Raw genomic sequence first — 12,617 nt, forward strand, 5'->3', positions numbered from 1 at the left:
ATAAGACTATTTACCGGATTAGTTATAACACAAGCAACGCGACGAGTACCACATGCGGAGCAGGATCTGCTTACCCTTCCGGAGCACCTGAGATCACCCCCAGGTTTTGGTGGGGTTCGTGATCCTTTGTCTTTATTTTTCTATGTTGTGTCTTCTGTACTATGATTTTTCTGTTTGTCTTTTTATTTTTAGCCATGGCAATGTCAGTTTATTTTCAATCTATGAGTTTGACTGTCCCTCTGTTATCTTTCGTCCATTTTCTACATTTGAAAATGTCTGTACCAAGTCAGGAATATGACAGTTGTTGTCCATTCGTTTGATGTGTTTTATCATTTGATTTTGCCATTTGATTAGGGACTTTCCGTTTTGGATTTTCCTCGGAGTTCAGTATTTTTGTGATTTTACGTTTTTCGTCCCTCTTGAAAACAAATAAATCATGCTTATAAAAGGCATTTGCCAAAACTACTGGTTGAGATGTCAACAAATGTCCAGAGTCGTTAGACTTAAATGTTGACTTTTTATAATAGTTAACCGAACCCTTTGGATAGGATTTTTTTTTGGATAAAAGCTACTTTGGGTGTCCGGTAAAGTTTGAAATTCAAAAAAGGGAACAAATGTGGTTAAGTTAGAAATATGCATCGTGTGTCAATGTTTGTCACAATAGCAATCAATCTGCATTCGAGCAGAGTTAAGTGATCAATGGAAATGAAACTGCTTCCTAAAAAAACTTTCATCATGAAACTAGTCATTATGTCTTACGATGAGATGAATAACATGTCAAACTCACCAGCGACTGGCAAATTCTATTGATGTAAAGTTTCATCTCAAATCCCTGATCAACATCTGAACAATTAGATGTTGCTGTTTTTGATGGATACGATATTAAACTGTGTACTAAATCTGTCCAATACCTGAATGACTTGGAAGAATATCTGGATGAAAACTCTGTGGAAGGTCTAACATTTATGAACGAAATATTTACAGAGAATCTTGATTTGGATATCAAGTTATTTATTCTTCTCTACGCCGACGACACTATTATTTTTGCGGAGTCGGCAGAAGGTTTACAAAAGGCTCTCAATGTTTTTGAGCAATATTGTTTAGAGTGGAAACTCACTGTGAATGTATCAAAAATCAAAGAGGAATGTTACTTTCAAACTATGTAATGAAATTATTGAAATTAAAGATTCATATGTTTATCTTGGTCTGCTGTTTAATTACAACGGAAATTTCTTTCAAGATCGAAAAAAACTGGTAGACCAAGCTCAAAAAGCACTTTATGCTCTTTACAAGAAGATACAAAGTATCTCACTCCCGATTGATTTACAATTAAAATTATTTGATGCATTGGTGGTTCCTATTTTGACCTATTCCTCGGAAATATGGGGGTTTGAAAATAAAAATAATATTGAAAAATTGCATCTACAGTTTTGTAAGCGCATTTTTGGGGTGCGATCCTCTACGCCAAATTTTATGGTGTATGGAGAACTTGGAAGATTTCCACTTGAACTGCAGATCAAGTTAAAAATGGTATGATTTTGGCACAAGCTTGCAACAAACGATAAAAAAATATCGGGTAAACTGTACAAATTACTTTGGTACATGCATGAGCATGAAGGTTATAATTTCAAATGGTTTAACTATGTAAAATCTGTGTTTAATGACTGTGGCTTTTGTGAAATATATAATATTCCGGAGCAAGTTGATTATAATTATATTAAAACTAATGTGAGGCAGCGTCTCCAGGACCAGTTTATTCACTAGTTCTCTGATATAAATAACTCATCAAGGGGGGAATTTTATTTACACTTTAAAGAAGAGTTTTGCTTAGAACCATATCTGTTAAAATTAAGGCGGGGTCATAGAGTAAATATATGTAAATTAAGGATATGTAATACAAAGTTTCCCATTGAAACAGGAAGATGGAGAAATGTACCACGAAATGAGAGAATTTGTCCACTTTGTAAAGCTGGTCTTGGGGGGATGTGTACCACTATATATGTATATGTACCAATTATGAAGTTAAAGATTTAAGGGGGAAGTTCATACCTCCATATTATTTAAAATATCCAAATGTTAAAAAAGTACTGGGCATACTTAAATATTGTAATAATAATGTGCTGTCTAAGCTGTCAATTGTTATTCAAAAGGTAGAAAAGATGCTTGTCTGATTTAAAATTGCAATAAACAAAGATTTATTTCTGAAGATGTATAATTTAAAAATGTATACTGTATGTATTATGAAATATGTTGTGATTTATATTGTGTATAATATGCTCCTGTTACGCAGTCTTCTGCGGCTGAGTTTTCTTTAATAAACTAAACTAAACTAAACAAAAAAAAGACTTGATTTTTAGCAAATTTTAGCAAAACTGTATTTTTATACGAAATAGATGGTCGATCCATATCAGACTGGAAAATGCATTTGACTTTATTGATTAAGTCAGAACACGCGAAAAGACAAATATCAAATGGTCCTGCGTATCATGTTTGGTGAAAAGTAAAATCACTAATACTGAATACCGAGGAAAATTCAAAATGGAAAGTCCCTAATCGAATGGCAAAATAAAAAGCTCAAACACATCAAACGAGTAAATAAAAACTGTTATATGCCTGACTTGTTACAGCCACTTTTTTATGTAGAAAAGGGTGGATTAAATATGGTTTTATAAATAGATAAACCTCTCCATTGTATGTCATTCGCATAAAATTCAATTATATTGATAACAATGTGTGAACCAAACAAGCAGACATAATTGGTAAAAATGTCAAAAAATAGGGTCACAGCAGTCAACATTGTGTCATAATCTTAATCAAACAGATAAACATGTAATAAAGAAGTACAGGCATGATAGAGATATTGGAAGACAAAACAAGAACAGTCAAACAAATCAACTGTCACAAAGTACAGATGTTTTATTCTTTGTATGCATTTCTAAATATGCATCCTCTATCAAAAACAATCAGGAACTGTGGTTTCGTAAATAACTGAAGCTATTTTCTGGAAAATATATCAGGATTGTGCGTCCTAATTGCTCTTCAACTTCGTTCTTCAATTGTCATGTTAGGTATTCTATTCAAGAGGCACTGATGAGTCTTTTGAAAAGAAAACTAGCGGCTGACGTAACAAATTTTGATCCGGTTATCTATGAATATGAAAAGCTTATTCAAACAGGGACGAAAACCAGTAATAAATACGGTTGTAGATTCCTTCCTGCAATGTTTTCAGATTATAGTGTTCAGGCGTTGATGAGTGCTAATACTTTTGCCGGATACGCAAACAAGGACTTAGAGATTAACGTATAGCTGAGGTTCTTATATATAGCTTCCTAGTGTGAAGCATGAATTACTATTTGATGAAAACAAGAGCTAATTAGTGTTGACGAGTTATAAAAGGGTCTTGACGATTGTCAGATAATATCATTACCAAAGAAATATTTATAATCATTCACTTAGCTAACAAAAATAATGAGACTATACATTTGTAACAGGTAATCCAACAAAGAATTCATGACATAAAACTAATTTTGTTTTACACTGATCCAACAAATCAATTTACACTTGTATTTTGCCTCAGTTGAGCATCTTTTTAATATGGGTTATAACTGATCTTTTGACACCAATCAAATGATATATGTGAAATTATTACCGCATACACATTCTCCAAAATATTCATCTTGTGTATGCAATTTGTAAAAAAAACACGGTTTCATAGATTACCTTAGCTGTATTTGGCAAAACTTTTTGGTATTTTGGGTACTCAATGCTCTTCAATTTTGTACTTGTTTGGCTTAATAACTGTATTGATCTGAGAGTCATTGATTAGTTTTATGTAGACAAAACGCACGTCTGGCGTATTAAATTATCAGCCTGCTTCCTTTGATTACTATTTAAGTGTTACAATTTGGGTTTTTTAAAGAAGAAAAATAATTAAAATACACCGAAAAATTGGTGATTTACAATTTAGAAAATAAATCTGTTATGTGAATATTAAACATGGGTTTACTAATGTTTGTTTTTACCTTTATATCAGCTGCGGTGTAAAATATAAACAATGTAAAAGTTACTTAATGTGAAAAGGTGAAGGCCACATCTACATTTTCGTTGTCATAAATGACAAAAATCAGAAGATTCATGATTGACGCAATTTTGTATTAGCAACTGTTTATACAAATCACTTAACTTGTCGTTTATGACATCTTACTTGCTCCTACTTTTGGTTAAATCGTGTCTTTTTATCATGCTACTGAATATATCTCAGTAAATTTCAATTTTTTTCTTCATTCATTTTCTATATGATTCAGGTTAGCCCATTAAACCTTATTTTAGGAGCACCTGAGATCACCCCTAGTTTTTGGTGGGGTTCGTGTTGCTTATTCTTTACGTTTAAATGTGGTGTCATGTGTACTATTGTTTGTCTGTTTGTCTTTTTCATTTTTAGCCATGGCGTTGTCAGTTCATTTTCGATTTATGAGTTTGACTGTCTCTCTGGTATCCCTCCATTGCAACAATGTGACCACTCTAGGTCTTTTATTCGCACATTTTTCTTATCTATCCATATACAGTATAGATTGGTGCTTTTCTTGTACATTAAAGTTTAAAAAATTGTATTATGGTTACAGAACTATAATCAATGGTTTAATGTAGATAACATGATCATGATGATGAAAATGAATATATGTTATTGAAACAGAATGTATTGACTAGAATCTTGATTTTTTTATGAACTGTTCTAAAGTTAACCTATTATTGTCTATTAAAACGAAATTATGATACAGAAAAGAAAACATCTGGACGATGACAATGAAATCGATTCATTTCTAGCTTACTATTGTTTAACCATGTCGGCAAATACTAAAATCAATTGCCTTCACAATTAGTCCTCTACTCTCATTTTTATGTTTTATTTTTTTTTCCATTTCGGCGCAGAGAAGAGATAATTTTAAATGACAACATAAAATTACAAAAAATATTTCCAACAAAAATTTGGGACAAAATATAAATATTTAAGGAATCACAAACCTGTTTTCTCTGAGCATGGCAGGCATTGAATGCTAGTATAACTTCACAAAGTGGAACTACAGACTCGAACTGTTTATTTTGAAAAACCGACATGCACATTGCGGCGTTTCTCGTTTTTTATTGTAATTAACCATTTATACTAGATGTGCAGAAAGTGTCATTGTAAATTAATTATAGAATCTGTATGCAATATTGTATCATTGCTTTTGGTTTTTTTAAGAATAAAGGTTTTGAAGTTGTATTTTTATTTATTTCATACATATGGGACATACTATATAACTATTCCCAGAATACATTGTAATACATTAAGAACATATCGTTACCGTACACAGAAAGTTGTTGTTACGGTTGTAATAAATGGGTTCCTAATCCAATCTACATTGTCTCCAACAAAACAATTGTTCCGGTTTTTTTCGTTTTTGAGTGTAGCGTTTTTATTTAGTATAGAAAATGAATTTTCCTTGATCATATTTCTGAAATAAATTAACAGATAAAAACACAGTTTCATTGTTACAGTTAAGGTCTGTAAGAGACAGACTTTTCAGCTTACGTCCACGGACGTTTGAGGGATTTGCACATTCTATTGACCCTAGATAATCATAGGCTTTTGGCATAGTCTTTGAATATAGATATTCCATTACTTCAATTATTCCACAGTCGCATAAGAACGGATTCTCACTAATGTCGACTTTAAGATATCTGTGAGTTGAGAACGAGTCTATCATACCTTTTGTTAATGAAGTTATCTTATTACGCCTCAGATCTATAATTCCGACTGATTTTGTCTCTTTAACGGTCATTCCAAAATCTCGTATCATTGGAAGGTCTCGTATGTTGTTATCTGAGAGGTCTATATATTCCATCACTGGGAATCGTAGTCGCCATCCTTGTAGTTTATAAAGAGTATCAGACATGCCATTACCAGAAAAATTCAATACTTTGAGATTTTCCGCAACGTTTACTTGAACTATTTTATCGACAACTTGTCTGTCTACATTCATTCCACTGATTTCAAAAACCTCAAGATTGTCGTACAAACAGGTTCTTTTTTGAATGTCAAAGTAATGTTCATCATTCGTCAATGCAGTGCTGAAGTTAAACAAACCATTGTTTTGCATATCTTCAAAAGTTGTCTTTGTCCCTCTCCGAATTATGACAATAGCATTCTCTGGTCCACACTCTGCAGCTCTTGTTATAGGGGAGTTAACTTTTGACAGTGAGTCGTATACTTCTTCCATTCGTAAGATAGTTGTTACGTTATCCATTTGTAGAAATTTGATTGTGTCGGGAATTTGGTCTATCAATGAATTCTTGAATTCAGTATTGTAATCCTTAATTCTGCAGTCTTTGATATAAATTCTATGTAGTTTGTCCGCCCTGAATGGCCAGGGAAAGTATATTATACCATCTTCACAAGTGACGGATATGTCAAATCTGATGTTTGATGAGACTCGATAGGTAAAATCTCTAAATTCTGATAACTTTATACTTGAATTACGTTTAATGATACACATAATGTTGAAGTCAGTACGACCAGTTTGTGATATATTACAAAGGTTACTCCAGTTGCCTAGCATTTCAAACTCGTTCATAACATCTGAAAAATGGTTGTATGTGTCAACAGAATTAATCCTCTGCGGTTGTGTAGCCACCAAATCAGTATGTCTTTCAGGTGTAACGGTAAAGATATTAAATCCAAGTCCAAGTCTAAGCAAATGGTAGGTACTAAGAAATATGAAAAACGTGTTCATTCTGAACTGTTGTCGTCGAATAATATTACTATATATATTGGATTACGGATGTTATCTAGGTCTTTATGAAGTATAAAAGTACATGTTTTTTCAGCGAATAGAATGCTTTTAAATTAGTTCGTTTGTTTCGTACATAACATATGCACAACGTTTACAAATAACATATAACAAAAAAAAAAAAGGATAATTATGGTGTAAACAAACTTGAAGTAATGATAAATGAAAAGTTTACGGAATTAAGTACTGTAACATATATCACAGACAGTTGTAAATGTTTTCCGGAAAAGTTTGATCACAATGTTTTGATGATTAATAGGTAAATTTTTGAAAAATTATCTTTTAAAATAAAAATCTATAGTCTGCATTATCTTTTCCTGTTTACTAGATTTTTTTTATTGTATGCAAGCATACATTGGTCATAATTACTTCTAAAATATCACCCAATTGACATCCCTGGAAAAGATGAAATATGATTTTATTATTCAACTTTTCGTTTCCGTTCTAGCCAAGAGGTCAAATCTTCATTGCTAACATGAATTATAATGATGGAATTATTTTCTGTAAAACAACGGTTTGTTAAATATTAAAATCAGAAGGATCCCATTGGTTTATACAATCCGTGTATAACCTAAATAAGATTGCGGACAACTTTTTGAAACTATTGGTTTTCAATACTTTTAAACTATTTATTTGATTTGGCCTTTCGACTGTAATGTTCTGTAAAAGTCTTTTGTATACAAAACGTGCAACCGGATAACGCAACTTAAATAAATAGTTTTGAAAATTTGTTGCATCAGACAACGTTGTTCTGGGTTTAACTTTATCTTGAATGCTCAACCAAAATGGATACACAAAAAATATGATCATAAACATCTATTAGGATCAAATTGCTTAAGAAGTATATGAGATCGTTTTTTTTTATTTGCGTTTGTCATTTCTTAACAAATCTTATAATAAAGGCACAGACTATTTACCAGAACAAGTTTACTAGTTTGCATGTGACCTGTCGACCTTGATCAATTTTAAAACTATAGATTAATAGAAAGCTATCTTCCGCATTATATAGCAGGGATTCGATATTTCTTTTTCAAATAAAAAAATGGCACAGTACTATCTCGACATTCTAATAGTTTTGTGTATGTATTATCAATTATGGTTTATATGTTAAACATAGAAAACAATTTGTAAGGCATTATTTTTTATATCATGCACTAGCTCGAGTTTGTTTCGATCAAATAACTACAAACGTAACGGGCCCGTGTAACACTTATCAATTCAAAGTTTTGAAAAGTTTTGAAATTTTGGATTTTTGGAATCTTGATCAAAGTTTTAAAATATCAAAACTTCAAATTGTGTAAAAGTTTTGAAATTTTGAAATTTTAACCAAATTATTAAAATATCAAAATTCTAAATATCGTTTTTAAATTTGATAGTTTAGGATTTTGATCAAACTTCTAAAATACTGAACCTTACGTGCAATGTTGATTATTTCACTTTTTGAATGTTTGATGTTTTAAATTTTTTATTACAGTATCAAAAATAGAAAAGGGGCAAAAAGAGGGGTACCTGTAAAAAGCAAAACGAAATAAAAGCGGAACGAAACGGAACAATATGAATTGAAAACATACTGATAATTAAAAGTTAAAACCACAGACAGACAATTGTAAGCGGTAAAAAATTGGATGACAAAATAAATATTTCTCAAAAGAAGAGTATTCATTTCAAAACAAGACGTACGGATCTGATATTGGCCATTTTACTTGCTGGTTTTTCTAGCACCAATATCAGTGTTAGGAGAAACAGGAGTAACAGTAAAAAACTGAGCAACTCGCAGTAGGTCAAATAGTATGTTTAGGTTGAGCATGTATATATATATTCTACTGAACTCTAAGCAATAGAAAGGCTCAATACACAGTGCATTATCTCTTTTGATTTCAGATTTTTCCATTTTGCTCTACGACTTCTTACTTTCTGCAATCATGTTGGCTAAATAATATATCATTTAATCTGTTCTTTGTAAGTTGTTGGCCCTAAATATTCAGCTTTGAGTGTTCCATAAGAAGGTCGATGCAGAAAAGCGCTTCGGTCGTAACTTTTAACGTTATGTTTTCATTTTTATCGGTTGTATGACGATCATAATTATATTGCCTTGTATATATAATATAATATTTTTTTGGTACGGTAGGAATACTGAATGCATGGTGTCCCAATTAAAGTTGTGCTAGTCTACAATTTGGGAGGTTTTTTATATATATATCTATCATATTTACGCTGAAATTAAGAGTACCAAATATTAGTAGATTGGAGCCAAGATACTGTTACAAGGTATCTACATAAACTCATCATAGATGGATACCGGGATATAATTTTTGCCGGTTTTTGAGCCAGACGTGCGTTTCGTCTACAAAAGACTTACCAGTGACGCTCGATATAAATCAAGTAAAAAAGGCAAATAAATTTAAATAAAATCAAAAAGGCCAAATAAATTAAACGTTTATATCCAACTTATAGCTTTGGTTTTGTTAAAGTTGAAACCATTCATATCATATATAAATCTCTACTATAAACATTATTTTCAGCATTCATATTTATGTAATAGTTTCCTCTGTACTACATTTGTAAGTGTCGGCATTTTGAAAAATTTTAATTTTTTTTCTAAAGTTTATATCAGCGATATATGCTGCATGATGGATTTTTCTATTTTTGGCCATACACCAATGTTGCTCTCGAGAAACCAGTGCAATGTAAAACGCTGAGTTTTAAGTAAAGAATTCAACTACGGAACGCTGAAAACTGAAATTTGAAAGTCAAGAAAAATAAAAACCGAAACAATTGAAGAGGTGTTTGGCCAAAGTGAAGCTAAAATCCATCTATAAGGACTACATGTACGTTGTCCGAGGGAGTTGAATCCTAAGTTTCTTCGTAATTTGTACGTAAACAACCTATTTTAAATTATCGATTTTTTTGTTGCCAGTGACAAATATTTCATGAATGTTCAGGAACAAATTAGCAATAAATACAACAAGGGGAGAGTGCATAAGAAGACATAACCTTTCAATCAGTTTATTTGAGGTCTGGAGCTGGCGTATGGCAGTAACTGCTAGCTTTATATATAGTAGTCCTTTGTTAATTTATTATCATTGCCATTTTGATTAGTTTCTTTTGTTTCCTATTCTGACATAGGACTTGTATTTCGTTTTCAAGTGCGTTTTACTGTTCGTATTACTGTGTGTTTTTCATTCTTTATTGGCTAGAGGTATAGGGGAGGGTTGTGATCTCACGAAACATGTCTAACCCCGTCGATTTTATGCGCCTGTCCCAATTCAGGAGCCTCTGTCCCTTTAAAACTTGTATGATTTTAATTTTAGTTCATTGTTATATTTCGAAGTTTAGAATGACGGCTATAATCACTGAACCAGTACACTTTTTTGTCTAGGGGCCAGCTGAAGCACGCCTAGCACAACCGTTGTTCATTGCGACGCTATACGTTTTAAAAGTATTCCTTCCGTGTCATTTCTTGGAACTGAAATAAATCATAAAATGCAATATATGTTCGTCATGCAATCGATAAAAAAGAAAACATAACGTTTAAATTTGCATGCGACCGATGCGCCTTTTTGGATCTACCTTCATCAGGAACGTCAAAAGGCGAATAATCCAATATGATTTTATAATTATATAGGATATTCAATTCTACTGCTAGTAATTATGTGTTTTTGGAGGAATATTACTGCATTATATATTCAAACCGAGTATGATTTTATTCAAGCAGTGACATACAATAGCTTATAGTTATGATAGTGCAGTTACTTTTTGATCGTCTTATAGGTGTGTATTTTTGTATTGTGTGCATCATTTCGTTTTGTTGAAAGCAGGACATTCATATTTAGTGGAGGAAGGAACACGCGAATGCAGTTCATGCCGTCCCTATCAAAATACGATTGTGGCGACGTCAAATTATGATAACGGACAAACTTGCAAAACATTTTCATTAATATGGGTTTTTTTATAAATAACCCTGTAATCTTAATGTTATTTGGTGTACCACTTCAACTTTAAAAGTATTTTTTATTGGTATAGTTATCAAAGCCGAAAAATAATCTTCACGAAATCAAATCTCTGTATTTTTGGCCGTAAAGGTTTTGTGAAGGCATTAAAATTTAACTTGGACATTTTCGCATGACATTGCAAATCTATTGTTTTGAATTGATTATGTAGCTCAATTTATTTTTCAATTCGAATTTTGAGAGCTTACACTAAAGTACAAAACGATCGTGCTTACAATTTGATGAATTTTCTGTCAAAATTTTATTTTTGAACTGAAATATTTTAAGTTTCCAAATTAAATTCGCGATGGGACATTTCCGTATCATATTCTTTTGAAAACATGTATGCAAATTTTTAAATGGAGACAGCCATGTTAACCAATACTGAAATATATCACGTCATAGATTGTTCATGCAAAATTTCGAAGAGTTGCGTGAAAATTTCGCGAATTGTTCGAGTTTTATGTTTCGAGTTTGTTACATGGGACAACGCTAAGTAAACGTTTTTCGGATAATCTGTGTCTTCCTTAGCCGAGGAATATTATATTTTTATGCGCTCTCTAGCATAATGTGAAAAATTAAGAATCAAACTTTATTTTTATGTATAATTTGAAATATTTATTTCAGCATTTCTATAAAAAAAATTCCCGTCAAATATTTACTTAACGCTATTTTTCGTGTTAGTAGCAATATCTAACGTCAAGTTTTTAACAATTTTTTTTTTGAGAGATGCACAACCTTAAAATTTCAGGATACTGTTACATGTATCCCATGTGATGTCTATGTTTTAAATATATAAAAAAAAAAGGCCTTCTTCTTTTCATTATTTATTTTGTAATTAAAAATGATTAGATAAATTTCGTGCTATTTATTTATAACTAAGAATGATTGTTGTCAGAGTCGTGTTTACATCAGTGTTTACAGGTACCCCTCTTTTCGCCCCTTTTCAATTTTTGATAATTTAATTAAATATTTAAAAAAATCAAACTTTCAAAAAGTGAAATAATCAAAATTGCACGTTAGGTTTAGTATTTTAAGAGTTTGATCAAATTCCTTAACTATCAAATTTATAAACGATATTTAGAATTTTAATATTTTAATATTTTAATAATTTGGTTAAAATTTCAAAATTTCAAAACTTTTATAGAATTTGAAATTTTGATATCTTAAAACTTTGATCAAAATTCTAAAAATCTAAAGTTTTAAATTTTTTTAAAACTTTGAATTGATAAGTGTAACACAGACCGTAACACTATTGTAAAGATTCAAAACAAATTCTGGTTTGTCACTTCAGAGTTTTGGGACTTTTTACAGTCCTATTGAACGCAACACTTATATGCCTAAGGGTATTTATGACAATTATCTAATTCCACGAAAGAGGGAAACAACAAATCTTGACAGATGAACTATTGTACAATTTGATTAATAGCGCGTAAGTACACCCGGATACAGATAATTATAAGAATTTTAACTTAATAGGCTTAATAAATCTAGTTGTTGGTTGTTTGTTGCTTTGAATTTTAAAGGGACACTAGCTACGAATAAAGGCAACAGTAGTTAACCGCTGTTCAAAACTAATAAATCCATGGACAAAAAACAAAATCGGGGTAACAAACTTAAACTGAAATGTATATAAAAAAATATATGTTTTTTTTTCAATCATAATTGAAAGTGAAATAGAGAAATAATAATTTGCTTTTAGCAGCCAGTGATTTATCTAGCGGTTTGTTGCTTTTAATTTTAAAGGGCAACACCTACGAAATATATATAAAAAAGTATGAATTGTTGTTATTCAATA

Source organism: Mytilus galloprovincialis, chromosome 6 (genome assembly GCF_965363235.1).
Source record: "Mytilus galloprovincialis chromosome 6, xbMytGall1.hap1.1, whole genome shotgun sequence".
In the NCBI taxonomy this organism is placed as follows: domain Eukaryota; kingdom Metazoa; phylum Mollusca; class Bivalvia; order Mytilida; family Mytilidae; genus Mytilus; species Mytilus galloprovincialis.